At 46.2% G+C, this 27,491-nt stretch overlaps 1 protein-coding gene across 2 annotated transcripts in view; it reads right to left on the reverse strand.

The window, feature by feature from the left end:
• The window catches only part of SLC6A1 (solute carrier family 6 member 1), a 147,160-nt gene that overhangs the window by 107,640 nt on the left and 12,029 nt on the right, over positions 1 to 27,491 (reverse strand). The window contains exon 1 of one of the 2 annotated variants that reach the window (XM_059715989.1): positions 19,967 to 20,117. The exons of the other annotated variant lie outside the window; for it this stretch is intronic. The gene's annotated coding sequence lies outside the window, so the exon portion shown is untranslated. Of the gene's footprint in view, positions 1 to 19,966; positions 20,118 to 27,491 lie in introns of those variants that run through there. 2 annotated transcript variants of the gene reach the window in all.

Here is a 27,491-nt window from a genome sequence, read left to right on the forward strand (position 1 = left end):
GGCAGTCAGTGAAGATGTAAAGTGGGTGGGTGGGGAAGAAGAAAGGGGGGATGAATGGTGGAGATGCACCTGGGGAGTCAGATGTCAGGCAGGTTATAACGTCATAAATCCAATGTCTATAAATTAGTCCATGATTTTTAGTATCTAATAGGCTACGATTCTCTGCTTGTTGATAGGAGTGTTGCTCCACTGAAGTCAATGAAACAACACTGACTTATGCCACATGAAAGTCTGCTCACCATTCTGTAATTTTTCCTTCTGACATATGAATGTGTTTTTCCAGTTTGGGTTGCTCAGAACCATTACCAAGTCATTCCTCATATTCAGCCAGCTAACTACTTTGCACGTTAATTCTTTTAGTTCTTTCTTTAATTCCCCTATTGTTTCTTCAAGAAGGGGAAAAGAGTGGACCCAGGCAACTGTAGGCCAATCAGCCTAACCTCTATCCCATGGAAAATCCTGGAAAGCCCATTAAAGAATTTTTGTGCAATATGCTCATGGAAGGTAAGATTCTGAACAACGGCCAGCCTGGCTTTGTTGTGGGTATGTCTTCTCTTACCAATCTCATCTACTTCTACAACCAAGTCTCTCACCACCTGGACAAGAGAGATGAGGTAGATATTATATACCCAGAATTCCAAAAGGCTTTTGATTTAGTATCCTATGATATCCTTGTGGGAAAACTGGAAGATTGTAGGCTCAGCTGCATGACGGTTCAGTGGGTGGGAAACTGACTACAGGGTAGGACCCAGAGAGTTCTCATGAACAGATCTGTCATCCTGGTGTGAAGTGGCAAGTGGTGTCCCTCAGGGGTCCATGCTTGGACCGGTGCTTTTCAACATCTTTATCAATTATATGGATGAGAGAAGTGAAAAGCTCGCTGGCCAAGTTCACAGATGACACTAAGTTATGGGGCAGTGTGGTCACGTCAGAAGATAGGTTGCAGATACAGGCAGACCTGGGCAGGCTCTCGAGTTGGGCAGACCAGAACCAGATCAAGTTTAGCACTTCCAAGTGTAAGGTTCTCTATCTGGGGGCAAACAACCCTCAACCTACATACAGGCTTGGTGGTAAAAGCTTGACTTGCACCACAGCCAAAAGGGACCTAGGGGTAATGACTGACCATCGCATGAATGAGTCATCAGTGCTAGGCAGTGGTTAGCAGGGCAAATAACATGCTGGCATGCATCAACTGATGCATCTCATGTAAAATTAAGAAAGTGATACTCCCGCTATACTCAGCACTGGTGGGACCGCAGTTGGAGTACTGTGTCAAGTTCTGGGGGCTGCACTTCAATGAGGACGTGGAAAAGCTTGAAGGGGTCCATAGAAAAGCCACCTGTATGATCAGGGACTTGTAAGGCAAGCCGTATGAGGAAAAGCTGAGGGACCTGGGCCTCTTTAGCCTAAAGAAGAGAAGGTTGAGAGGGGACTTGATAGTGGCTTACCACTATATCAGAGGAGTGCATCAGGAGCTCAGTGAACAGCTGTTCACCAGGGCACTCCTGGGAAAGACCAGGAGCAATAGATATAAACTCCTGTAAGGCTGCTTCAGGCTCAATTCCAGGAAAAACTCCTTCACGGTCAGGGTATGCAGACTGTGGAATAAACTCCCTCCAGGAGGTGATGCAGTCACCTACCCTGGAGGTTTTCAAGAGGAGACTGGACAGTCACTTCACTGGGGTCACCTAACCCCAGTTGTCTTCTTGCCTAGAGTGGGGGGGCAGGACCCAATGATCTGCAAGGTCCCTTCCAGGCCCTAACAGTCTATGAATTTGGAATGTTTAATAATGGGCCTGCAAATCTAAATATCTCTGGGTAAACTGTCAAATCATTTATTTTCTGTCGTTCAATTCCTACAGGTTTAGACATGTCAAGCAAGATCAGTTAATATACTGATATATGGTCATCCAAGTAGATTTTTTTTATCTGTGTGGGTATCATCTATAGCACTTATGTTTAGGTACAGATTTTGTTTCTTTCATGAGTAGAGGATTATGTACTCATGATCATGTACTCATTAGGGGGGTCCTCCCAGGTTTTAGCCCAATAGCTGGGTGGTTAGGGCACCTACTTAAGAAGTCAAATAGCCAAGTTCTAGATTTGCCTTGCTCAGAAGGGGCCTGAACCTGCATCTCCATATAATAGTCAATACACTATGGGTCAGACATTTAGCTTTCTCTCTGGTGATCCTTTTGAAGCTGAGCCACTGCCCTTTGTATTCAAGCCATTGGACAAAATGGTGTGTGTGTGTTCTGGGGTAAGGGACTGAGTTCAAACCCATGATTTTTCCCTTCCCAACTCACTAAGTTATGTATCTTCTGGCTTGCTCTTTTCCTTCTGGTCCCACGCATTTCTCTCTTGGCTGCCCAAATAGCCACCTTCCAAAGGAGCACCAGATAAAGGCTCCGACCACTTAGCTCTTGGGGCTATAACATGGGAGGTCCCTCCTCATCCTTCTCTTCTAACACCTGTTAGTCCTTGGTCTTGGGCCAGCTACATATTTGGGCCCTGGATGCAAGGATGCATCCAAAAAAGGGAGTATGCACAGACATGTATGTGCCTGGCCAGCATATAGACTACTACATGCCCAGTTTGAGTACATACTTACGTGTAGGGACCTACTTCAATCATAGCAAGACAAAAGTTTTTTTGCAGCCCAGTCATAGGACACAAAGCCAATTCCATGGACATTTCATGGGAGCCCTGGCCCTCAGCCCTGATTGGTGGAGAAGCCCTGGGGGAGGGAAGGAGGAGGGATGTGGGAGCAGCCACTATCTTGTCTGCTGTTCTTTGTGCTTCCCTGCCAGCTGGCACCTTCCCCTCTCAGCATTTATTTTAACTTTTTTTGTTGTTGATTTCACAGATTTTGTACATTCAAAACTGTCTCTGCTTCTTCCAACTCCACACTCTCCTTTTACTGTCAGATGCTACTGGTGCTCTGTTGCCTCCCAGAGAACAGCGCGGGAAAACTGCTGTGGCCACAGCAGTGTCAGCACCACTGACTGGTCAGGCAGTGGATGGAGCTTCCATGTGCTCTGTTCCCAGGAGGGAACCCTGGCCCACCTTCAGCTGAGCTGTGCCTGACAGTAAGCAGGAAGAAGGGGGCAGAGAAGGGCAGAGGCTGCAGAGGGAAAGCACAAGGGGAAGGAGGAGGCTGCTGTGGGTCTGACTCTGGCCCCAACCTGGGCTCAGGACCAGAGTTAGAGCCACAGTCGATCCCCAGTTCCCTCCCCCCCCCCCCCCCCAATTGTTTGTAAATCTAAGATGAGGGGCTTTTTCCCTCCATGATGATTAGGAGAAAATCCTCATCTTAGATTTATGTGAATACAGTAACTAATGTATCCATGAAGACTAAAAAATAAGGTGAGCTTGACATTTTTGTACAGAATCACAAAATCAGATATCCTGTCCACCTTGACTGTCTATGATCTAGTCTATCAAGCCTCATCAATACCTTGCAAAGCAAGAAAAATGTATTACCAAAGACACTGAAAAAATACCTAGCAGTTGTCAAATGCATCTGCTCACACTGACATTTAAAGAATGACAATACCATAAATATTGTCCCCCAAGAAACAGGTAGTTTGTATCTAGCGCCATTGTTAGGGAATTCCAGAGGTTAGGGCACAGACACAATTTCCATTTTAAGATACTCTCCCTCTCAATAGTGTACCCTTCTCCCTCCTAAATCAGAAAAGAAGTAAGATCATGACTTCACTTCCCTTCAAACCAATCTATGGAGTGGGCTGGCTGCATTAGAGAAAAAGAGTGTGCTAACTATACCAAATTTCTAGAGTATGAAGTGTGTCTGAGTGCGTTTGTCTGCGATTACTAAAAGCAAAGGACTTCCTGGGGTATGCTGTGATCTTTCTGAGAACCTGAAATAAGAAGTATAAGGCCAGGTCCCAATCCACCTATTGGGCTTTCTAGGTGGACTGGATACATAAAAGTGTAATTCTATTGTACCTTTTTCAAGTCTTGGAAAATCCCTTAATGCATTTACTTTTGTAACACACCATCACCTGAAACTTAACTGAGTCACAAAAAAACAGCAAGGAGTAGGGTACCCACTTTCACTTTAACTGTTCTTTAGGAACTCAAAATGGTTTGAATATAATGTCATTTAAGGCTGCGTCCCGACGAGTAGGGAGGTGTGCTTCCAGGCACAAATACTTTGTGCCAGAGTGCACACACCTGCACAGGTGCTTTATTGCAGGACATATTGTCCCACTGTGGGCAAACTGCCCTTGCCCAGCTCCTCCCAGCTCCCAGCACGCTGAAGCAGCTGAAGCACAAATGGAACATAGAGATGCTCTGGCCCACAGCGTGTGCTGCACACTTTTTTTTTTCCTGGTGCTTTTTTTTTTTTTTGCTACTGGGAAATCCCAGTGGCAAATTTTGCTGCAGTGTTGGGCATGTTTTAGCATTCCATGCACGTGGCTTGTGGTCACATAAATTGATTTCCGTTGCCACAAACCGCATACCCCTGCTCATCTGGATGTGACCTATGTTTCTAGGTTCCTTATACACCTAACAGGTGAAATAGAATCTAACCTTTATTTTCAAATTATTCACATTTTCCTGTTTATGATCAGACATGCTACTAGGTAAGGCTGTGGAATAGAGTTGGAGTTGTACATCCACAAATTGATACACTGCAGCTGAAATTTTGGAGAAGGAATAGTCTATAATGCTTGATTTTTTTTTTTAAAGGGCTTCTAAATGTTAGTGCTTTACACGGACAACCTTTAATTCAGTTGTACACATTAAATTTTGAAAAGAAACTGGCGCTATAATGGCTTACTCTTTACAAGTGATATGGCAATGACAAATGTTCACCATAACATTACCCCACATCAGTGCACAAGCCAATAAAGCATTGTCCTGCATTGTTACTGTGACATACCTGTTTTTTTCATTTCAGTGCACAACCTATCTTATACCATTAGTTACAACTGACACCTTATTTCATTTTTTTTGCTCATATCTCATTGAGAAGTAATCACAGTCTCTAGGGCTTCTTATAGACACTTAAAAAAACCCAAACAAACCAACAACCCAAAAACAGTGCTTTACTTTAAACTCGAGGCGCTCCTGCCCAGAGCCCAGTGGACACCTAGAAGAGGCGGCACATTAGTTGGACCCAGCTCACCCAGTGTCTGTATAGGTCAGGCATTTTAGTGCGGCTTTTATTGAATAGCTGATTGAATCTGCTTTAGATAAAAGCATCAAAAAGCCTCACTGAAGCACCTCATCTATACAGACATTGCAGAGCCAGGTCAAACTAATGTGCTGCTTCTTCAGGTAAAGCACTTTATTTTATTTTTTTTTAATGTCTGGAAGCAGCCTAGGCCTTGAATCTTAATTATTGGAGCTATTGTTAAATATATAGAAAGCCAATAACTGTTTTAGCAGTTTTTATACTTTATGGATGGCTTAATTTTTCTAATCCAAGTAACCAGCTTGAGTGATATTAAATAGTTTATTGGGAAAAGATTTAGTGTTAAGAAACATCCATGCTTGGTATACTCACTGAAAAGTCAGAGTTGGCTAAGAGGTGAGTACTCTATGCACAACCCCTAACACTAATTGGGCATTAGAGGTGTGCAAAACGGGCTGCATTTGATTTGGATCTGGATTCAACCTGAATTGGGGGACAGTGATTCAATTTGTTGATTTGGATCACTTGTCCCGATTTGATTCTGCCGAATCTGAATATCAAGATTCAATGCCAATTCAGAGAATCAGCGATTCGGACATAGACACAGCTTTAAATGTTTTTTCTACATACCTCGAGGTACCAGACATGGCTTTTGAACACCGAGATGCTGGGGCAGATGGAACATCCCACAGGAGTGCAGGAGAGGGGAGGGGGAGGAAGGAGGAAGGGGGCCCTGCATGCTCAGCAGCTGACCCGGAAGTGGACTGGAAGTACTTTAGGTCAACTTCCAGGTTCGCTGCCAATTGCAAGAGGAACCTCTCCCCCCGCCCCCGCCCCATAGCCCCTTGGCTTGGTGACTGGCTGCAGGGGGACCCCCAGTGCCCTCCCAGACTCAGGAGGCACCAGTTGCGGAGCTGGGGTGGGGGGTCCCCTGCGTGCTCTGTGGAGGACCTGGAACTGGATTGGAAGTGCTTCTGGTCCACTTCTGCGTCCGCTGCTGAGTGCACTGGGGACGCCCCTGTGCTCCCGTGGGACACGCCATCCACCCTAGCATCTTAGTATTCATGAGCCACCTGCTATCTTGAGGTATGTAGAAAAAACATTTAAAGTCGTGTCTGTGCCACCGAATCTCTCTGAATCGATTTGAAGGGTTCCGATTCGATTCAGAGTTTCAGAGTTGGTAGGGTCGGAAGGGACATGAGCAGATCATCAAGTCCGACCCCCTGCCATGGCAGGAAAGAATGCTGGGGTCAAACGATCCCAGCAAGGTGTCTATCTAGCCTCCTTTTGAAGACCCCCAGGGTAGGAGTGAGCACCACTTACCTTGGAAGTTGGTTCCAGATCCTACCTGCCCTGACTGTGAAGTAGTGCCTCCTGATATCTAGCCTGAATCTACTCTCAGTCAACTTATGGCCATTATTCCTTGTTACTCCCAGTAGTGCTCGGGGGAATAGGGACTCTCCCATTGCCTGCTGGTCTCCCTTAGCCAGTTTATAGACAGCCACCAGATCCCCTCTCAGCCTTCTCTTGTGGAGGCTGAACAGGTTCAGGTCTCATAGCCTCTCCTCGTAGGACCTGCCCTGCTGACCCCTGATCAGGCCAGTGGCCCTCCTCTGGACCCTCTCAATGTTGTCCACATCCCTCCTGAAGTGCGGTGCCCAGAACCGGATGCAGTACTCCAACTGTGGCCTGACCAATGTCACATAGAGGGGGAGGATCACCTCCTTGGACCTGCTCGTGATGCATCTGCGGATGCATGACAAGGTGCGATTAGCCTTCCTGACTGCATCCCCACATTGGCGGCTCATGTTCATCTTGGAGTCTATAATGACTCAAAGATCCTTTTCTGCCTCTGTGCTGATGAGAGGGGAGTTCCCCAGCCTGTAGGTATGCTGCTGGTTCTTTCTCCCTATGTGCAGTACCCTGCACTTGTCAGTATTGAATCCCATCTTATTCTCATCCGCCCACCCCTGTAACCTGTCCAGATCCAACTGCAGCCTGTCCCTCCCTTCTAGCGTGCCCACTTCTCCCCACATCTTAGTGTCATCCACGAATTTAAACCAGGTGCTTTTCACTCCCTTGTCCAAGTTGCTGATGAAGATGTTGAAAAGTGAGGGCCCAAGGATCGAGCCTTGGGGGACCCCACTGCCCACATCCCTGCAGGTCGAAAATGACCCATCCACCACCACTCTCTGGGTGCGGCCCTCCAGTCAATTGGTGACCCATTTGACTGTGTAGGCATCGACACCACAATCTACTAATTTTTTAACGAGAATGAGGTGAGAGACAGTGTTGAAGGCCTTTCTAACGTCCAGAAAGAATACGTCCACTGCAACAACTGCATCCAAGAATTTTGTAACCTTGTCATAGAAGGCCACCAGGTTTGGTCTGACAGGACCAGCCTGTAATGAACCCATGTTGGTTGCCCCTAAGCATACACTCCCCTGCTTGCCCCTCACAGATGTGCACCTGGATAATTTTCTCAAAGAGCTTCCCCAAGACTGAGGTAAGACTAACAGGCCTATAATTTCATGGGTCCTCCTTCCCCACTTTTTTGAAAATGGGGACCACATTGGCCCTTTTCCAGTCCTCTGGCAACTCGCCAGAGCACCACGAGTGCTCGTAAAGCTGTGCCGGGGTCCCGCAATGACGTCTGCCAATTCCCTCAGCACTCTGGGGTGGAGATCATCAGGACCTGTTGATTCGAACACATCCAGTCCCTCAAGAAGTTCCCTGACTAGGTCTTCACTGAACCTGGGCCTGGCTGTGCCTCCCCTGGGACCATCGGGGATCCCAGTGGGGGAGATGACCTGGTCCCTGCTCAGAAAAATGGGGGCAAAGAAACTGTTAAATAGGCTAGCTTTGTCATCTGGTGAGACCACCAGATTTCCAAACGTGTCCTGCAGAGGCCCCACAGTAGTATACAGGGTACACATCTTGTCAAACTGACAAGCCCCACCCACTGACAGGTGCCCTGCCCTTGGCTCCACCCCTGGCCCCAGCCTTGGCAGCCATGTTGGTGGCCATCTTGGCCACCATGTTGGATCCCAGAACACCCTGTTCCCATCACATGGCCTGTGACCTCACCAGACCCAACCCCCCTGGCAGCCATATTGGTGGCCATCTTGGCCACCATGTTGTATCCCAGAACACCCTGTTCCCATTACATGGCCTGTGACCTCACCAAGCCCAACCCCCCTGGCATCCATGTTGGTGGCCATCTTGGCCACCATGCTGCATCCCAGAACACCCTGCTCCCATTACATGGCCTGGGCCTCATCAGGCCCAGCCTCCTGGCACCCATCTTGGCTGCCATATTCCATCCCAGAACACCCTTTTCCCATCACATGGCCTGTGACATCAGAACGGTCGCTCCTTAACCGGGAAACTCCTCCACCCCATAACGCCGCTGAGCCAATAGGGGGGCAAGTATAGGGGTGGGGGGTGGGACCTAAGCTGGCAGTCCCTGGCCTGTCTCTTGTCTAAATCCTGTTGGGAAAACCCTTCAAACCAGGCTGTGTGTTTTCTGAGACCACGCTAATACAGGCAAAAACAAATATGGATTCTTACATTTTGGAAGCCTCAGGCAGTGTTCAGACCTCTTTCAATAGCACTATGGGTGAGATCTCAATGGTTGAAACAGATTCCCGGACTCCCAAAACAGATCTGGGGACTGTGGCATACCCCCAACAAACCACATCAGAGCCACAGGCAGAGAGCCTGGGAGTGGCAAACAACCTCAACCCCAAAGACTCTGCTGAGGTAACTAGCCTAGAATTATTTTGGAGGGGGGCAGCTTTCTATGGTAACGGGGGGCGGGGGCTGTGTTAACTCTTTCGTCTCTTCACAGGTAGGTGATGTCTTGATGGAGAACTTTCAAAACATATGCGTTGGTGGACCTATGAGAATAAAGGTCTCATGTGTTAACTGGTTTTGTTCATGTCTAAAAGAGAGGGGTTCAAGACAAGACTGAAGATGCATGTATCAGTTTTGTCTGAGTCCCCAGAGTCCTGTGGAGCAGGGGTATGAACCTGTGGAGGTTACAGAGCATCCCACCTGTTCAGAGAAGGGTTTTCTGTGCATCTAAAAGAATAGTTCAAGACATGGCTGAATAACCCTGTATGTGCTGCTTTTCACTAATAAATCTTGTTTTGCCACTATTTAAACTTGTCGTCTGGCCTTTAAAACCTCCATAAGTGTGTTGGTGAGTTGAGTACCACAGTTACCAGTCATGTCTATGGAGGTGTCTTTGTTAAAGGAAATTTATTACACTCCTGGGGCAGCGGGTAGTTTTGGTGGGGTGAACTCTCTTTTTGAAGCAGCCAAAAGTCAGAATAAGAATCTGAATAGAAGCCAGGTAACTGCCTGGCTTTCAGATCAGGATGCTTACACCCTAGACAAACCAGCAAGAAGACATTTTAAAAGAAACAAGACTGTTGTTTCAGATGTGGATGCACAATGGCAGGCAGATCTGGTGGATATGCAACAGTTCTCCAAACAAAACAGTGGTTTTAAGTATATCTTAACAGTGATAGAAATATTATCCAAGCATGCCTGGGCCTTGAGTCTAAAAGCCAAATTGGCGGGTGAAATATCCAAGGCCTTTAAAAGCATTTTGTCAATGGGTCGCATGCCTGAAAAACTACAGGCTGACTGGGGCAAAGAATTTTTAAATAAGCCTTTAAGCAAACGGCTAAAAGAGTATAATGTCCACCATTTTGTTACAGATAATGAAGTGAAAGCAGCAGTTGTAGAAAGGTTTAATAGAATGTTAAAATCAAAGATGTGGAGGTATTTTAGAGCCCACAACACCTTTCACTACATTGATGTTTTACCAGAGTTTCTAAAGAGCTATAATCACAGCTTTCACAGAAATATCTGGGCCAGGGCTGTTGATGTGAACTACTCAAACTCTCCCCGCGTGTGGAAAACAGTGTACAGCGACTACTTTAAAACAAAAACAGCAACACCCCTGTTCAGAAACGGAGACCATGTGAGTATGCCTAGAACCAAAGGGAGATTTGAAAAAGGTTATGAACAAACATTCACCGATGAAATTTTCATAGTAGATGAAGTCATTAAGTGAGTGCAGACCCCCCTCTACCACCTAAAAGATTACAAAGACAAGCCAATCGTGGGTTCTTTTCATCCTGAAGAATTACAGAAAGTGAAACCAAAACAGGATTGAAGTTTACAGGATTGTAAAGTTTACAGGATTGCAAATATTCCTAGCAGAGAAAGGAAAGGGGAGAAAGAAACAGTTACTTGTGAAATGGTTAGGGTGGCCAGCTAAATTTAATAGCTGGGTAGAAGCCTCCCAAATCTGTAACATTTAGAATAAAAGACAAGGCATTACTGCTGCTGCAACAGCAAGATGAGCGACAGTGGTTTTTACATCAGTTTACCCAGTAACACCTGCACCAAGGTTTTCCCGCAGAACACCAGCTCAAACTTTACCATACAGCTGCTTAAACCTCTGGATCTTTTGGGGAAATGGGAGGTAGGGTTAGCAGAAATACAATACCCACACAGCTGAAACAACATCAATGAAGACACCCCTTTTGAAATCTTTTCTGAAGTTAAAAAATGGGGGTATGTCCTGTGCCAGGAATATTATTCATCCATTACAGAATTGTTGGATCTTATGAATGATATCATTGCCAGTCACCCTACCTGGCCTGAATTAATTATCTTCTATGATCAAGTGAGCAGAAAAATTAGACTGAAAGCTAGTGATAACTCTTATGCTTTTTCTACTGGTGGTGAACTAGCCTATATTTTGGGGTTACTACCTGGGTCCACTGTTAAAAAAAAACAACCCTTTACAGCTGATATTACCAGAGGATTCAATTCATTGTACCTCTACATGGACATTGTTGAACACCAGCTTGTTGGGGACTTTTTGGTTCCCTTGCTACGCTGCGTACCTACCCATGGAAAAAACAACGAGTTTGTCACTATCACATAGGACAAGCCAAATTATGTCCCCGTGAGTCAGCACCACATTGACACAATCAGCATTGAAATAAAGACAGATCAGAATAGACACGGTTCATTTTGTTTTGGTAAGGTGATCGTTAAGCTCCACCTGCGTCCCCGAAGGACTTTGGTGTTTTGAAATAAGAAAAAGCACAATGGTGGTAGTAAAAAATTATGGGGATCCAGCCTTGTACAGAAATTCTTACAAAACTCAAGCTGGGTATGGTCTCCCTGGTTATCAGGGGATGCCCATGATGTATGGGGCTGGTGTGGGGGGCATATTCTGCAGTCTGTTTAGAAAAGCCATCCCTCTTTTGAAAAGGGGCCTGGAGATTATTAAACCCCATGTTAAGAAGGCCGCTCAAAACATAGCCCAAGATGTGATTGGCCATGTCTCCCAAGCTGTTCTGGATAAGGTGGGCCAGTCAACAAATCAGGGTGGGTCTGGTCTTCTGTATATTAAAAAAAGGAGCCTTAAAAGAAAGAGAGCTGCACCACATCCCCTGTGTACAGGCCCGCCCCAACCCCTTAAAAGAAAGAAGCTAAGGTGCCAGGTCAGACAGAAAGGAAAGACCAAGAAGCAGCTGTCTGGGAGGAAGAAAGGGCGTTCTCCTGGAAGAAAAAGAAATATATTTTAACTGCCACGGCTTTTGTTCATGTCAGATACGAAGAGTGTACCAAATCTGAGCTGGATTTGTTTCAAATAGCCCCCACACAGACTAGCATTGAGAAAAGTCTGTACATTGAGACCCCCCCCCCACTCTCAGCTATTACAGAGTCTGCCCCCCTTGACTTTTTCATTGCTGGGAATGGTGAAGATTATATAGATTTGAACAACACGTTGCTGTACCTTTGTTGCAAAATTGTAAAAGGTGATTGTACCCGCCTCCCTTCTATTAGGCGCTCTCTTGCAGCCCTGGCCCAGACTAGTGATCTTCTATGACCAAGGCCAGGGGCGGGACACCAAAGGCTACCCCGGCTGACGTTCGGGGTTTCCCTTATCTCACCTGCCATGACTTTGATTGTAATTTCAGTGGAGGGGTTCTCCCTTCGGGTACCCTTCAGGGCTGCCACGCCGCGTGGCGGGCACTCATGGGGCTCCGACCTCCCCTACACCCCGGCCATTCGCCACCTTTGTTCATGGATCTCCTGGCCCTCAGGTGCCCCTGGTTCTCCTCAGGCTCTACCCTGATCTCTCCTGGCTATGCGGCCACGAGCAGCCAGCGGCCCGGGGTCTTAGCCCCCCAAAAATGTACAGGCACCGAGGCCCTCTGCCCTTGCCTCGTCTATCCCTGAGCCCGGCTCCCTATCTTACTCACACCGTGATAGCAGTGCACTTCCTACCACCATGATTACTAGCGCAAAGTGGGACCCAGCAGCCCTGGAGTTCCCCTTAACCTAACGGCTGGATCTCCACCCTTGGGGCTCCTTCCTACAGCAGCTTTTCAGCTACCTTCCATATCAGATGGCCAGCTGGCTAGCCAGTCAACTTCCCAGCCAACCTCTCTGCTGGTGCCTTTGCCGGCTCTGCTGATGGCACCTCTGCTGGCGTCTTCACCGGCTCTGCTGTCGGTTTCCCTGCTGTGGTCTTCACTGGCTCTGCTACCGACTTGCCTGTTGGGGTCTTTACCAGCTCTGCTGCCAACTAGCCTTCTGGGGTCTTCACCGGCTCTGCTGCCGGCTTGCCTGCTTGAGCCTTCGCCAGCTAGCTGATGGCTTGCCTGCTCGAGCCTTCGCCGGCTCTGCTGCCAGCTTGTCTGCTTGAGCCTTCACTGGCTCTGCTGCTGGCTTGCATGTTGCTGCTGGCTCCGCCCCCACCTTCTCAGCCGGATGGGCACTGCAGTTGCACCCCTCGGGTCTTGGGCGTCCCTGCGGAGCCTCCGTCTCCCCGCTTCCCTCCTGCGCCCTTGGGGCAGCCTTTTATCTCCGCTGGGTGGCATCTCCCGCTGACATCACCTTGCCCCAACTGGATATAGGTGTGGCTGATGAACCGCGCGGGTGGTTTTGCCGCGCACATTTCCCCACGCCTTTCGGCCCCTGCAGGAGGTAAGTGGGGCTTTCTTTTGTTTTTAGCCTGGGGTCCTCCTGTAGCTCCAGCTCCCCTGGGACAGTGATGGAACCGATCTTGATGATGGGGCTGCAGTAGGGCTAGTGAATTACCCCTTAGCCTCTATTTTCAGTCAGCTGGATGTCACTCCGGGAGATCATCTCATAAGCCAGAGCAACAACTGTTACCGTTACAGAGCCTTCATTGAATCAGTTCTCAACTACAGTGATGACACACTAGCCACTCTGTTATCAGCTGGTCTGTTTTACAAAGACACCCCTGGACAACATGAAGCAGTCACCCTGGATGGTGATAACCACGGGTTTAGGAAAACGGGAAAGCCTGACTGCTTGGAGCAGAAAGGTAGAGCTGCTAGGTCACCTCCACAGCGATTTGTTTTTTCAAGAAAAACTTTTGTCGAATGGCATGGATGTGAAAATTAAACTGACTCGCAGTAAAGATGCCTTCTGTTTGATGGGCGCCCCAGCGGTTGGACAATGTAAACTACAAATCACGTATGCCTCACTTTTGAAAGTGAGGTGGCTCACGAAGAAAGTGAAGGTGGCTCCGGGTGTCCAATTGGGTCGCGCAGAGGCCTTGCTTACAGCCAATGCTAAATACCCCATAGACCGCACAGGTCTGAAAGTGTTTAGCATCCCTGCTGGCAGTCTGGTCAGTAATCAGGAGAATCTGTTTCTGGGACAGTTGCCCAAGCTCCTTGTTATCGGGGTTTGTGGATAACGATGCCTTTAGCGGGAACTATTCTAAGAACCCCTTCAACTTTAAACATTACAATATTAATTTTGTTGCCCTGTATGTTGATGGAGAACAAATCCCTGCAAAACCGCTACAACCTGATTTTGAGAATGGTAACTGTGTGAGAGAACATATGCAGCTGGTACAGACTGCTGGTAAGCATATAAAAGACTGTTCCCTATTGATCAACCGTGAGGAGTTTGCCCGGGAGTACACCTTGTTTGCCTTTGACCTGTCTCCTGACCAGGAATGTGCTGACCATTATTCCTTGACTAAAACCAGAAACCTGAGAGCAGAAATACGCTTTGCACGGGCTTTGCCCATCACTGTCAACATGATCGTGTATGGGGTCTTTGACAATGTTATAGAGATAAACCAGAGGAGAAATGTGCTGTTTGACTACATGTGAAGATGGACAGTGAACAGCTCTCCAGAGTTTTATCTGCAGACCCTTACACCAAAAAGACTTTTTTAGATGTGTTCCCCTTTGACTGGCTCCCTAAGGCTCGGCTGTCTCAGACCCCTGAGCCTGGTGGTCAATACGCACCCGCATAACCAACCTAAGAACACTGGCTGGCTGCTTACCTGGCGGATAGGAACCACAGAGAGTTTTTTGATTCATACGGTCAACCCACAAACAGCACTCTGTTTGCACAAAGTATTATGTTCTTTTTAAATAAAAATGCTACCAGCAATGCTTTTCAGATGAAACAATTACAAGACCCCACATCTTTTGCCTGTGGATACCACTGTGTGTTTTTCCTGCACCACCAGAACAAGAGATTGTCATCTGAACACATTTTAAAATTGTATTCTGATGATTTAGTGCAAAATGACCACATGGTGATACAGTTTGTAAATAGTAAATACAGGTCTTTCCACGTGTCTGGACCTGCCCAAAACCTGTTTCAACATGCCCAGACATGAGTCTCTTGCAGTGACTTCCACAAAAATGTTATTTAAATAAAGAACCTCCCCCCCCCCCCCCACCACACACCTCTGGCGGGTTTTTTAAAAAAAAGAAAACAATGTGTATGTATTTTTCTTTTACACCATATCACATTAAAAAACACATTGTAGACAAAATTTGGAAGCAGTGTAGAATAGTTTATTGCCAGTGTACAACTTTACATGCTAATCCACTTGCTTTTAGAGACAACCTTTTGCTTCTTTGGTGATGGTGTTTCTTGGCCTGCAGCAGAGGTTTTCAGGTGTTCCAAATGAGCCCGATTTGCGGTATTGCCCATAAGAGAAGATGGTACGTTCAGCTCTGCCAGGGCTTTCATAAAGATGTCCCAGCCTTTAGGCAGCTGTTTACTAGAACTGAAGTGAGTCTGGAGGGCCCCCCGGACTAAGTCAAACATGGTAAAACCCTTGATGAGCGTTCCTTTGTATACAAACCCCACTTGATCATCCCAAGAAGAAATATGTTTGTGCTGACTCAGTTTGCTGAGCAACACTTTATCATTTGTCCTGTATCAGATAGGCATGTTATCCAACACTTCCTGAACAGTGGGGTCAGGATTTGTTGGTGTATCCAGGGGTTTGCCATTTCTAAGGGCTTCTGTTCTGGCATAAACAGGGTTAATTTCCCTTTATCCAGATCACCTTGTTTCACGTGCACCGGGTATTTTTGAAGCACAGTGGCATACCGCTTAGCTTTATCATATTCTGTTAAACCCAGCCTTTGGAGAATGTCCCTCATTTCAGCATCCAATAAACGGGTTGCCTCAGTTCTGATATTTTCCTGAGGTAGTGGAGGAGTCCTTAATTGCTGGTCACCAGGTACATTTTTTCCGCATACTCCATCACCGATTAATCAAAAGTCCCATGATCAGAGGGATGGCAAAACTTAACAGGAGGCCGATAAACCCCCCAGACTGTTTCACCAGCTGTTTCTTTTTTTTGAGAGAGAGTCTTTTGTTACTTAGGTTTTTTATGATTCTGCGTCTCTTTTTCACTACATGGATTTGGTGGGGTGTCAAAGGGATGTTTCCTTTTAGGGTGTTCAGAGCAATTTCTGAAACGGCAGCTACTAAATCCTCAGAGGCCGAGCAAAGTATAGCTTTCCTCTGTTGGGGGGAGGATTGAACAAGAAGTTTTAAAACAGCCAAATTTCTCTTCACACAGTTAGATATGTTCCCTTCTGCAGGCTCAGGAGCTCAAAAAGACCCCACTGCTACATCATCTCTTTTTATTTCCACCCACTGCTTTTTTCAAAGTGTAAACCTCCGGGTGGTCAGGAGGGAAAAGCCCAGTTCTTACTCTAAAAGCCTCGGTGGTAGAAGTGTTTAAGTCTATCACCAAATACCCATAAGGTTTTTTAGTGGCATCCTCAAAAGCTTCTAGAAAGAACTGGGTCTTGCCCGGGTACATCTGTCTTGCCAGAGATACCACCTGCAGCTTATCCCTGGGGGTTTTAAACAAAACTATGTATTTTGTGTTGAGGGTGATGATGCGGCTCCTTTTCCCTTGGCAGAAAACATTCTGAACTATATACATGATGCTAAGGTTCCTGTGATGTACATACTTGGTAAAGGCTTTCTCAATTTCACCACTCTCACAAGCAGAGTCCATCAAGTCATCCACCACAACCATATTTACTTTATTCTGGGGAAACAAGCAGTCATCATTAAGACTCAGCGGCACCCCCCTCCACAAATTTGATAAAAGGGTATTTACGAAGTAATTCTTTATACAAAAGTTGCCAACAGCTATAACACCACATGATATTCTCAGGCATAGGAGACAAAAACTATCAGCATTATCTAACAGGTTTTTTATAAACTAACTTTTGCCACAGTTGCTAGGCCCTGCAAGAATCACAGAAAAGGGATGCTTCTAACGCATATCCATATTCAAAAACCGTGGAGGTGGGACTTGAAGTTTTCTGCGGGGACCCTTTTATCATAAACAACTTTCTGTGCTTTCTTAATAGTCTTGGTTTTGATCATCCAGTGTTGTTTATTCCTCACAATCAGGTTCAGTTTTACTGCAATGGTTTTAGGGATGTCCCTGGTAGGGTTTGCCCCGTAATCAAGAACCAGGTCTTTCAAACTCTCAAAATTGACTTTTTCACAGTTGGCCATGTTCAGGGTAATTCCCTTGACTTTTAAAGAGACCTTTCCTCCGGACAGCTTATACCCGTAGGTTTGGGGGCCTGCTGACACAAACTCTGTGATATGCTCATCTGACGGGATCTCGCTTGTGAGGTCACCTAAGTAATCGCCAAGCGGGGGTTTCTGGTCTCTCTCATGGCTCACGAAAATCACAGAGTCTGTATCGTGGTATAGACACTGGTCTTGCAGGCTGTCTAACAACTCATACAACTCTAAATGTGCATATGCTGTAGTGAAGCATGCTATGAAGATGTTAGTGTTGCCTGACAATGTGTAATGCTTTTTGGCGTGCTTCCAAGAGATGGAGGCCATCTCATCATCAATAAAGTCACAGGAGAAAATGTCATAGGCGGGGGAGAAGAGATAGCCAAAGAGATCTTTGGGGTCTCTCACAATACTGGTGTTTGGGAGATCTGTTCTCTGGCCGAATTTACCCCACAAAGAATTTAGAAATAATTTTGCAATTTGCCGTTTTGCAGGGTTTGGTTTAATACGCTCAGGTCGCAAAGACACACCTTCTTTTTGCAAGAAATTGGCCACGTATTGTTCTTGCTTTTCTTTGTCAGTACACCAGGTGGGATACCCCGAGGCTTCATGTTTCTGTCAGAGGTGGAGGGCTATGTATTTTTCAAAAAGTGTGTTACTTATCTCTGGAAAATGCCAGCCCTCATAGATTTTAGCTACTTTGTACCCCTTTGTGATACCTTTGTTCAATTCAGGTGTTCACCAAGTGCCCAGGAGGGCCCTTTCCTCATCCGTGTGAGTACATTTTGGCTGGTTTGTTTCTGCACAGGTGCAGCACAGTGGGAACAGGAGTTTCCCATTCACCCTGACAGGTAACACCGGGAAAAAGAGCCCATGTGGCGGGTACAATTTCACCTTGGCCAACCCAAAATAGCTCGACAGGGGTCTGAAATTGTTGTGAATGATTTCATGGTGCCCTATAGGGTATTCCTTTGTTTTGTTGATGAAGGGGTAGAAACTGGTAAAATCATAATAGTGAATTTGCTCACCCGGGTTAGCTTTGTAATATAACCAGATGGCATTAGTCCTCCCCGCAAAGAGAGCATCCTTAGGTGTCAAAGGAGAAGGCAACTGTGCTCTGCTTAATTCATAGACATTATAGACATTAGGGCTGGAAGGGACCTCGGAAGATCATCGAGTCCAGCCCCAAAGAAATCAGAGAGCTCCCCATCTGATTGTAACAAAATCCTCCACTCATACTCCCAAATGGTCCTGACGGTAAACCCCACTCTCTTAAGGTAATCAGCCTTGTACTGCATCTGATAATTCAGAAACCCATAAGTTGTCCCTGTCAAAGGGTTCCACTCATTTTCATTGTAGCAGGTGACACAGCCATGGAAAAAAACAACCATTAAATTCAAAGGCTGTGGGTTTCCCATCAATGATGGCATAGCCATCTAAAAAATAACTCCCCACCTGAAATTCTCCACCCTGTAAGGAGTGCTGAATTTGAATATTTTCTTTTTCAAAAAAATACATGAGCCACTGGATAGCGGGGGTCGAAAATCTCTTTGTCTGTCTGTGATAGTCGTCTGGGGGAAGTAGTGCAATGGTCTGGTCTTTCAAAAACATAAATCTGTACATGGCCATGCACACAGAAGCCAGCATGATATACTGGAAAAGGTCTATGCAGAGATTTACATGTTTTAGTTTACCCTCCTTTTTCACCATCTCTACCTGCTAAGTCATTTTCATGATCTCGTTCCTATAGAGGCGACAGGCTTCCTTCAAAATTTTTACATCCCCCTGACAATAGTAGGCCAGCTCTTTTTGTATATCAAGGGTCTTATCACGGTTGTCCTGGTACCAATCTAAAAATTGCTCTCTCTCGCCAGGCATCATGCTTTCAACCCCATAGTACTCTGCTTCAGGGAGAGGCCCCACACAATTCTGATTTTCCCGTGTGTTAAAAAAATGTGGGAAATGACCTTTGCATTCTTCAAAACCCATGGCCTGGGAGAGTTTGCTAAGTTTCATAGGCAGAAAGTTTAAAGAATCTATGAAACGGATATCCAGGCTGGTGACTTCTATGCACATGAGTTTACCTCCCTGGGTGATGAGATTCATGGTCATTTTTTCTTTTAATAGTTGGCTAACAATGAAGTAGCCATCATAGCCCTTGGCGTTGTGAGCTATGAATGTGTAGCCCTGATACTTTTTATTGATAAAGACCTTAATAAAGTCTGAGAGGCAATCTTCTCCCTTAAATTCCCAAGTCTACTCTGTCTCTTGGGTCTTACCCTCCCAAGGGGTTTCTAGAGCTAATACCATTGCAAAAATGTAATTTGGTACGTGAATCCCAGTCTCCTGCATGCATTCAAAATCATAAAAAATGTAACCCTCCCCTATTTCAGGTTTAGTAATCTGAGGCATAAAACACTGGTGCTTGTCTACATCCTTGATCTGCCCGTAGCACTGTTTGCATTGCCTTCCCTTACATTTGTGGGTTTTGTCCACATAAGATTTACACACACACACACACTAGCTCCTCTCCAAGTTCAAAACACTCACCAGTGGCTCTGCCCCCCCCCCCCCCCCCGAGACATCTTATTCTCCCTCAGCATCCAAAATGAGACACCCCTCTTCTCCAGAATCATCAGCATCTACTCTGGGCCCTTAGCCACCAAACATCTCAGGAAACGCTTGGCTTAGGCAGCTACTCTCCTTAATCTCCCCCTCTTCAGAACTGTCGCTACAGTAGCATTTTCTTGGCAGACATTTATCTGGTCTTTGTGGTAAAGCAGGAACAAAGTGTCTTACTGGTGTGGTGTAAGAATCCATACCTGCTCCCTGTGAAGAGATGAAAGAGTTAACACAGGCCCCCCCCCCATTACCGTAGAAAGCCGCCCCCCTCCAAAATAATTCTACGCTAGTTACCTCAGCAGAGTCTTTGGGGTTGAGGTTGTCTGCCACTCCCAGGCTCTCTGCCTGTGGCTCTGATGCGGTCTGTTGAGGGTATGCCACGGTCCCCGGATCTGTTTTGGGAGTCCGGGAATCTGTCTCAATCACTGAGATCTCACCCATAGTGCTGTTGAGAGAGGTCTGAACAGTGCCTGAGGCTTCCAAAGTGTAAGAATCCATATTTGTTTCTGTCTGTATTAGCATGGTCTCAGAAAACATGCGGCCTGGTTTGGAGGGTTTTCCCAACAGGATTTAGAAAAGAGACAGGCCAGGGACTGCCAACCTAGGTCCCACCCCCCACCCCTATACTTGCCCCCCTATTGGCTCAGCGGCGTTATGGGGTGGAGGATTTTCCCGGTTAAGGAGCGACTCTTCTGATGTCATAGACCATGTGATGGGAAAAGGGTGTTCTGGGATGGAACATGGCGGCCAAGATGGCCACCAACATGGGTGCCAGGGGGCTGGGCCTGGTGAGGTCACAGGCCATGTGATGGGAAAAGGGTGTTCTGGGATGCAACATGGTGGCCAAGATGGCCACCAACATGGCTGCCAAGGGGTTAGACCTGGTGAGGTCACATTCCATGTGATGGGAACAGGGTGTTCTGGGATGCAACATGGTGGCCAAGATGGCCACCAACACGGCTGCCAGGAGGGTTCAGGGGTGGAGTTTCTGGTGGCAAAGGTCAGGGGTTAGGGGCAGGACTTCCAACCGTAAGATGGCGACCAAAGATGCCGGCCAAGATGGTGGGCAGGGGGCGTGCCTAGGGGGCTTGGGGTGGAGCTAGGATGGGGCCAGGGGCGGGGCCAGGGGCAGGGCATCTGTCAGTGGGCAGGGCTTGTCAGTTTGACAAGATGTGTACCCTATATACTACTCCCCACATTACCCGGAATCTACTTTTCCCCCCCTATACATTTAAAGAAGGATTTCTTGTTATCCTTGATCTGGGTCGCTAGTCTCAGTTCCATCTCTGCCTTGGGCTTCCTAAAAGTCCCCCTACAATCCTGAGCAATGGAGGTATGGTCCTCCCTGGTGATGGCCCCTCCCTTCCATTGGGTGGGATTAAAGGGTCTCCTGATTCAATTCGGATTTGGGGAATCTGGCCACCGAATTGGGCCAAATCAAATCAGCAACCAAAGTTTTGCACAGCCCTATTGGGCATGTCTACACCTTCATTAATGTGCCTTAGATACTGATCATTTAGTTTAGTACTTGCTTAATGAAGTACTAACTAAATGTGAAGTAACTAGATTTACTGCGCAGTAGCACCAGTGCATGGTTTTTTTCATGACGTTTTTTGCACATTAACCTAATAACACTGCACAGTAGGCTACTGACATAGGTTTTAACTGCCACGCTACTCTGCAGTGTTATTAGCCTAATGCACAGTAAGTGTCTCATATAGTATTACCCAGTGGGTGTTTCTCACAGGCATGCTTTATAAAACTGCTAGTAAGTGATATTTACAATAAGAAATTGATTCAAATGGCCAAATACACATACAATTCTGAATGCATTTGAACCTCAAATTTTAATTTAGACAGATCTGTAGTCAACATCACCATTTCAAAATTCAATATTAAGTTCTGCTTAACAAAAGACAAGGAGGATTAGATCTATTAGTAGGATATGTAATCACGTATACATAATGACCTTCAAACCCCATGGTAATGAACATTATGAAGCCCACACTTTTCTTTAAATATAGTAGGCTCCATAAGCTTCAGACCCTTGTAAAATTTTTTAAGACAGTACAGTGCAACTGTGTGTGGCAGGGGGTGGTTGGAAATGGAGGTACAACTGTACCAGGCACCCAAGCTTGGAGCCACCCCTCTCCCAAAAATCACATAATTCTATGCTTTTTGTTTCCAAAATGGGAGCTGGGGAGACAGGATGCTATCAGGATATATCTTGCCTCCAAGTTTCTCTTATGAGCCCTTTGTGAGACCATTTTCAGATCTTTCGTTAGACTCAAAACCAGGTTAACAGTCTTAGTTTATGGTCTTTTCAGCCAGATTTAAGCAAAAAAAAAGGAACTGACCAGATATTTAAGATCAAGTGAGAACAGATTCTAAATGCATGAAAATATTAGAGCCCCAAATCCAACAGACTGATAAGAGCTAGAGCTAAGTAAGCAGTTATTTTTAAAGTTTGGGGTGGGTGCGGGGAGAGATGGACATTTAAAAAAAAATCACTTGGTGACTTTTTTTGTAAAACATTTTTAAAAATCTAGAGCAGCACATCTACGTTCTTTGAGTTTTATGAGTTAACAGTAAAGTTAACTTGGTACTTTCCTGGTTTGCAATAGAATAATTTAAGAATAGGGATAACTGCCTAAGGAAGAAATGAATTTGCCAAGAGTTTGAGCACTGAATTGTAAATTGCTTGGAATGATTAATTGAGTCACACAACTGCAAATCTTTGTTAAGGTGAGAATGACATTATGAAAAGATAGATTTGGAAATGTTTGTTAAAGGCATCTCAAACAGATGGAATACCAGACTTATTATGTATTTTCAAAACAAAACAGAAGCCCTATGTAAAGCAGTTGTTATAAATAAAAACAAACTCTATTTTAACATTTTGGATACCTAAAACTTGGAAAGTGTGCAATTTCTGGAAGGGATTTTTTTCAGTATATAAAAACAAGCTTGCACCTGTTTTAAAGAGGTTCATTTGTGGTAAAGACAAGAGTGGCGAGGTGGGAACATCCCAACCAGCTACAGTGCTAGTCTCGCACCTGCCTCTGGGCATGCCTCCTGCCTCATTTTGTTGCTAAATAATTGGGGTCTTAATTAGGCAGGAGGCTGCCCTTTGCATGACCTGTTCTCCTGGGCCTATGTATGCAGCTCCAACCATCCCTGTACGCATCCCAAGCCTCACAGATGTTCCTAACAGCTGTGCTCTGCTCTGGCCAGCACAGTGTTAGGCCTCTCAAGTTCTGCCCTATATGGGCCACACTCATACTGCCTCCCTCTCACTGAGGCCTCTCTCACTCCACCACCGCTTACATGATCTCTCTCTTATTGCCCATCATGCCCTCACCTGGAGGGTCCTTGGGCTTGTTTCCCTGCACCCCCTGGCCAGCAAATGTGCAGCCTCTTGAGCCTCTCCCACAGCCCTCAACTGAGCAAGCACAGGACAGCGTGCCTCTGGTCTCTCGCCGGGTCACTCACCCAGCTGCTTTCAGTCAGGGGCTCCTGACTCACCCCGTTGTTTATTTGTGGCTCTTCCTCAGGTGCCCCACCCAAATTGTCCTCTGGCCCACATGTAGCCTCAGGCACCTGAAGACTTACCTGGACTTAACTCAGCCCCCATGTTAGCAGGACCCACCCTCAAGCCCCTTGCTCACCAGGGCCCACTTCACACCCCTTCCTCACAGGGCCTCATCTCAGGCCCCATGTTTTCAGGGCCTCACTCCTACCCCTCTCTCTAGGGCCTCCCAACTACCACTCTGGTACAGGCCATTACGTGCCCCTCTGCACCCCACTCCACACCCCTGCCTCCAATGAGGCACATACTCTCCACCCTAAGCTTGGGTCTGGGGTCAAACACCCCTACAGACTCAGATGCCACTCACCCTCCAGGGTCCTGTACCCCACACAGGCTCAGGTGGCTGCAGCTGTGCCTGGCCCCATTCTCCACTGTTCAGGGTCTTGCACCCTACATGGGCTCAGATACCACAACAGGGTGTGCCTGGCCCTCTCCTGCCACTGATGATAAATAACCCACCTGAAGTTGGGTTTGGGGCTAAGGAGCCTCTCCTCACATTTCACCTGGGATGTAACTGGCCTGCCATTTCCTGGGGGATCCCATGCCACTAGGAGCCCCACCAGGCCACCCTTCCCTGGCAGGGTGCAGTTTTAGGTCATGCCCAGGACCAGGAGCCTCCTAGCCATCCCCCTAAGCTCCTGCCCTTTCCTCCTACTGTTACCGGAGCAGCAACTCCACCAGGAGATGTTGTTTCCTTGGTGCCAGGTGACAGACTGCTGCCTCCAGCCCTGCTGGCTGAAATGTTAAAATGGACACTCATCAGAGCTGGGACTGCACCTGCTGGTTGCCTCTGCATGCTCTTAAAGTGGTAGACACCAAAGGTGCTCTGCCACAGCAAGCAAGTGCATGTTTACCATCTTCCCCTTGGAATTCTACTTAAATTTCAAGTTAGATTCTATAGGATGTATTGATTGATTTAATGTCGTGGCTGAACCCCTCTTTGTCCAGCATCACATTATCTGCCTGGTTGTCCTAGGTAGCACAAAACCCTATTGTGAATGATGGTTATGTTCATTTTGCATAGCTGTGAATCTCATGAGAAGTGAGTTTCTGTCAGATTAGGTGGAAAAATGGAGGATAGATGGGGAATACTGGGGACTGATGGTAGCATGGAAAATGTTTGCATGACAAGTTGCTTTGTTAAATATGCATCAGATCCTGCACTTACAGAAGACAATAGTAAAGCTCCTATGGCTTCAATGGTGCAGGATCAAAGGCAAGGTGTGCCTGTAGCACTGATTTCCTGGTGACTTGATATCTAGGCTTATAATGTTAGTGTCTTTTCATCATTGGAAACCTTGGCCAGATTCTGATTGTGGGAGTTAACAAGTACAGTCTGAAGGTCTGGTGCTAAAACAAGTCTGTGTCCATGACCAGGACCAGGACCAGTCATAGCCCAGCCTCTAGCGCGGATCTTTGAAAACTCTTGGCGCTCTGGTGTAGTGCCCGAAGACTGGAAGAAGGCCAACGTGGTGCCTATCTTCAAGAAAGGGAGGAAAGTGGATCCGGCTAACTATAGGCCCATCAGCCTGACTTCTATCCCGGGGAAGATCTTAGAAAAGTTTATTAAGGAGGCCATCCTTAATGGACTGGCCGACGCCAACATCTTAAGGGATAGCCAGCACGGGTTTGTTGCAGGTAGGTCTTGCTTGACCAATCTCATTTCCTTCTACGACCAGGTGACCTATCACCTGGACAAGGGAGATGAGATTGATGTCATATAGCTTGACTTCAAAAAAGCCTTCAATCTGGTGTCCCATGATCATCTCTTGGAGAAACTGGCCAATTGTCGGCTTGGGTCCTCCACGATCCACTGGCTGGAAAATTGGCTCCGGGGTCGGACCCAGAGGATAGTAATTGATGGAAGTCACTCATCGTGGTGTCCTGTGACCAGTGGGGTCCCCCAGGGCTCTGTTCTTGGACCCATACTGTTCAACATCTTCATTAACGATGTGGACACTGCAGTCAGAAGCGGACTGGCCAAGTTCGCCGATGACACCAAACTTTGGGGCAAAGCATCCACGCCAGAAGACAGGCGGGTGATCCAGGCTGACTTGGACAGGCTCAGCAAGTGGGCGGATGAGAATCTGATGGTGTTCAACGCCGATAAATGCAAGGTTCTCCACCTTGGGAAGAAAAACCCACAGCATCCTTATAGGCTCGGCAGTGCTATGTTGGTTAGCACTATGGAAGAAAGAGACTTGGGGGTCATCATTGACCACAAGATGAACATGAGCCTGCAATGCGATGCTGCGGCTAGTAAAGCGACCAAAACGCTGGCTTGCATCCATAGATGCTTCTCAAGCAAATCCCGGGACGTCATTCTCCCCTTGTACTCGGCCTTAGTGAGGCCGCAGCTGGAGTACTGCGTCCAGTTTTGGGCTCCACAATTCAAAAAGGATGTGGAGAAGCTTGAGAGAGTCCAGAGAAGAGCCACGCGCATGATCAGGGGTCAGGGAAGCAGACCCTACGATGACAGGCTGAGAGCCCTGGGGCTCTTTACCCTGGAAAAGCGCAGGCTCAGGGGTGATCTGATGGCCACCTACAAGTTTATCAGGGGTGATCACCAGTATCTAGGGGAACGTTTGTTCACCAGAGTGCCCCAAGGGATGACGAGGACGAATGGTCACAAACTACTACAAGATCGTTTCAGGCTGGACATAAGGAAGAATTTCTTTACTGTCCGAGCCCCCAAGGTCTGGAACAGCCTGCCGCCGGAGGTTGTTCAAGCGCCTTCATTGAACACCTTCAAGATGAAACTGGATGCTTATCTTGCTGGGATCCTATGACCCCAGCTGACGTCCTGCCCTTTGGGCGGGGGGCTGGACTCGATGATCTTCCGAGGTCCCTTCCAGCCCTAATGTCTATGAAATCTATGAAATCTATGAAGGAAACCATGCATGACATCTGTTTAGAACTGGTGAAATTTATACTAATACCGAGACCTGAACACCCTTTAAATGCCCTATAAGACCATGTTGTTCCCCTAAATGTGGTCACTCAGTATACATGTTATTTTAACAAGTAGTCTTAATCCTTAGATTTCATGAGCATTGTATTTGCACACTATTCCTTCAAAAAGAGACCTGCAGGACATGCTTTAATATCAACCATATTATTACAAACTCAATTAAAGAAAAGCCATAGTAAGCCTATGAATATGCATGGTATTAATTACCACTGTACAAATTTACACTTCTTCTACTCTTCTCCCCACCCCAAGAATGGTTCTGAAAAAATTGTCATGGCATTTTAATTTTGAATGCAGCCCAATTAATGTGCTGCTCATATTTCTTAGGTAGAATAAGCGTTGCAAAACACATTTTTAAGAATCCTCAAAAATGCTTCCAATCAATATGCAGTACAGATCTCTTCAGTACAGCAGTTATATTATCTTGTGTGGCACATGCATGGTTACCAAGGCAACCAGTATCCTTCAACCAAGTCTATTATTATGGCTATTACAGGCTTTTAGAATCTCCGGTGTCCAAACCATCGCTCAGAGCTGGTTGGTGCTAATAAGCTTCAAGTACAGATGCAAGCAGAAAAGCATAAGATACAGCAAGCTCTTCCTTCCTGACAGATAAATAGGATGAGAAGTAAAGGTGGCATGGGAAATTAAATTCAGTCAACTAGAGGGCAGTAATTCTTATGTAACAATCTTAATTAAGACACGCAAATGTAGCGACAGTTCATCATAGATCTTCAATTCCAAAGATGTATCATTGTTTCAGCATATCTGATGGTGAAGAATAGCTGTAGTATTAATTATAGGAAAGCCAGAATATTTTTGCCAACCTATTACACTGAAAAATTAATTTTTCATCACTGTAGGTACCAGATGTATGTTTATGAAAAATAACTGAAGTAAAAGTGCCGGTATTAAAGTATTAGCAGAATAAAGACAAAATATTTAGATGCTACCCTTGTCTGTTATCTGTCCGATTTGAGGAGTTTTGGTATGTTATAATCGAATTTATAATCTCTCCAGCATAAACTGAACTTGGTTGATATAAACTATCCCAGGATACTCTGGAAAAGCTTTCACTATCAGTAATTTCCCATATTCTTTTTTGTACTTAAACATTTCCACATCAAAGCATTATAAGAACCTCATTATGCTCTGTACAGCTTATTACAAAGTTTCCCTTAGCCACCAAGCAAGGAATTTCAGGCAGAAAATAAATAACCTAGTTTATTAAAACAGCCCTTGACAAATCATTCAGTAAA

Source organism: Alligator mississippiensis, chromosome 12 (genome assembly GCF_030867095.1).
Source record: "Alligator mississippiensis isolate rAllMis1 chromosome 12, rAllMis1, whole genome shotgun sequence".
Taxonomy (NCBI): domain Eukaryota; kingdom Metazoa; phylum Chordata; order Crocodylia; family Alligatoridae; genus Alligator; species Alligator mississippiensis.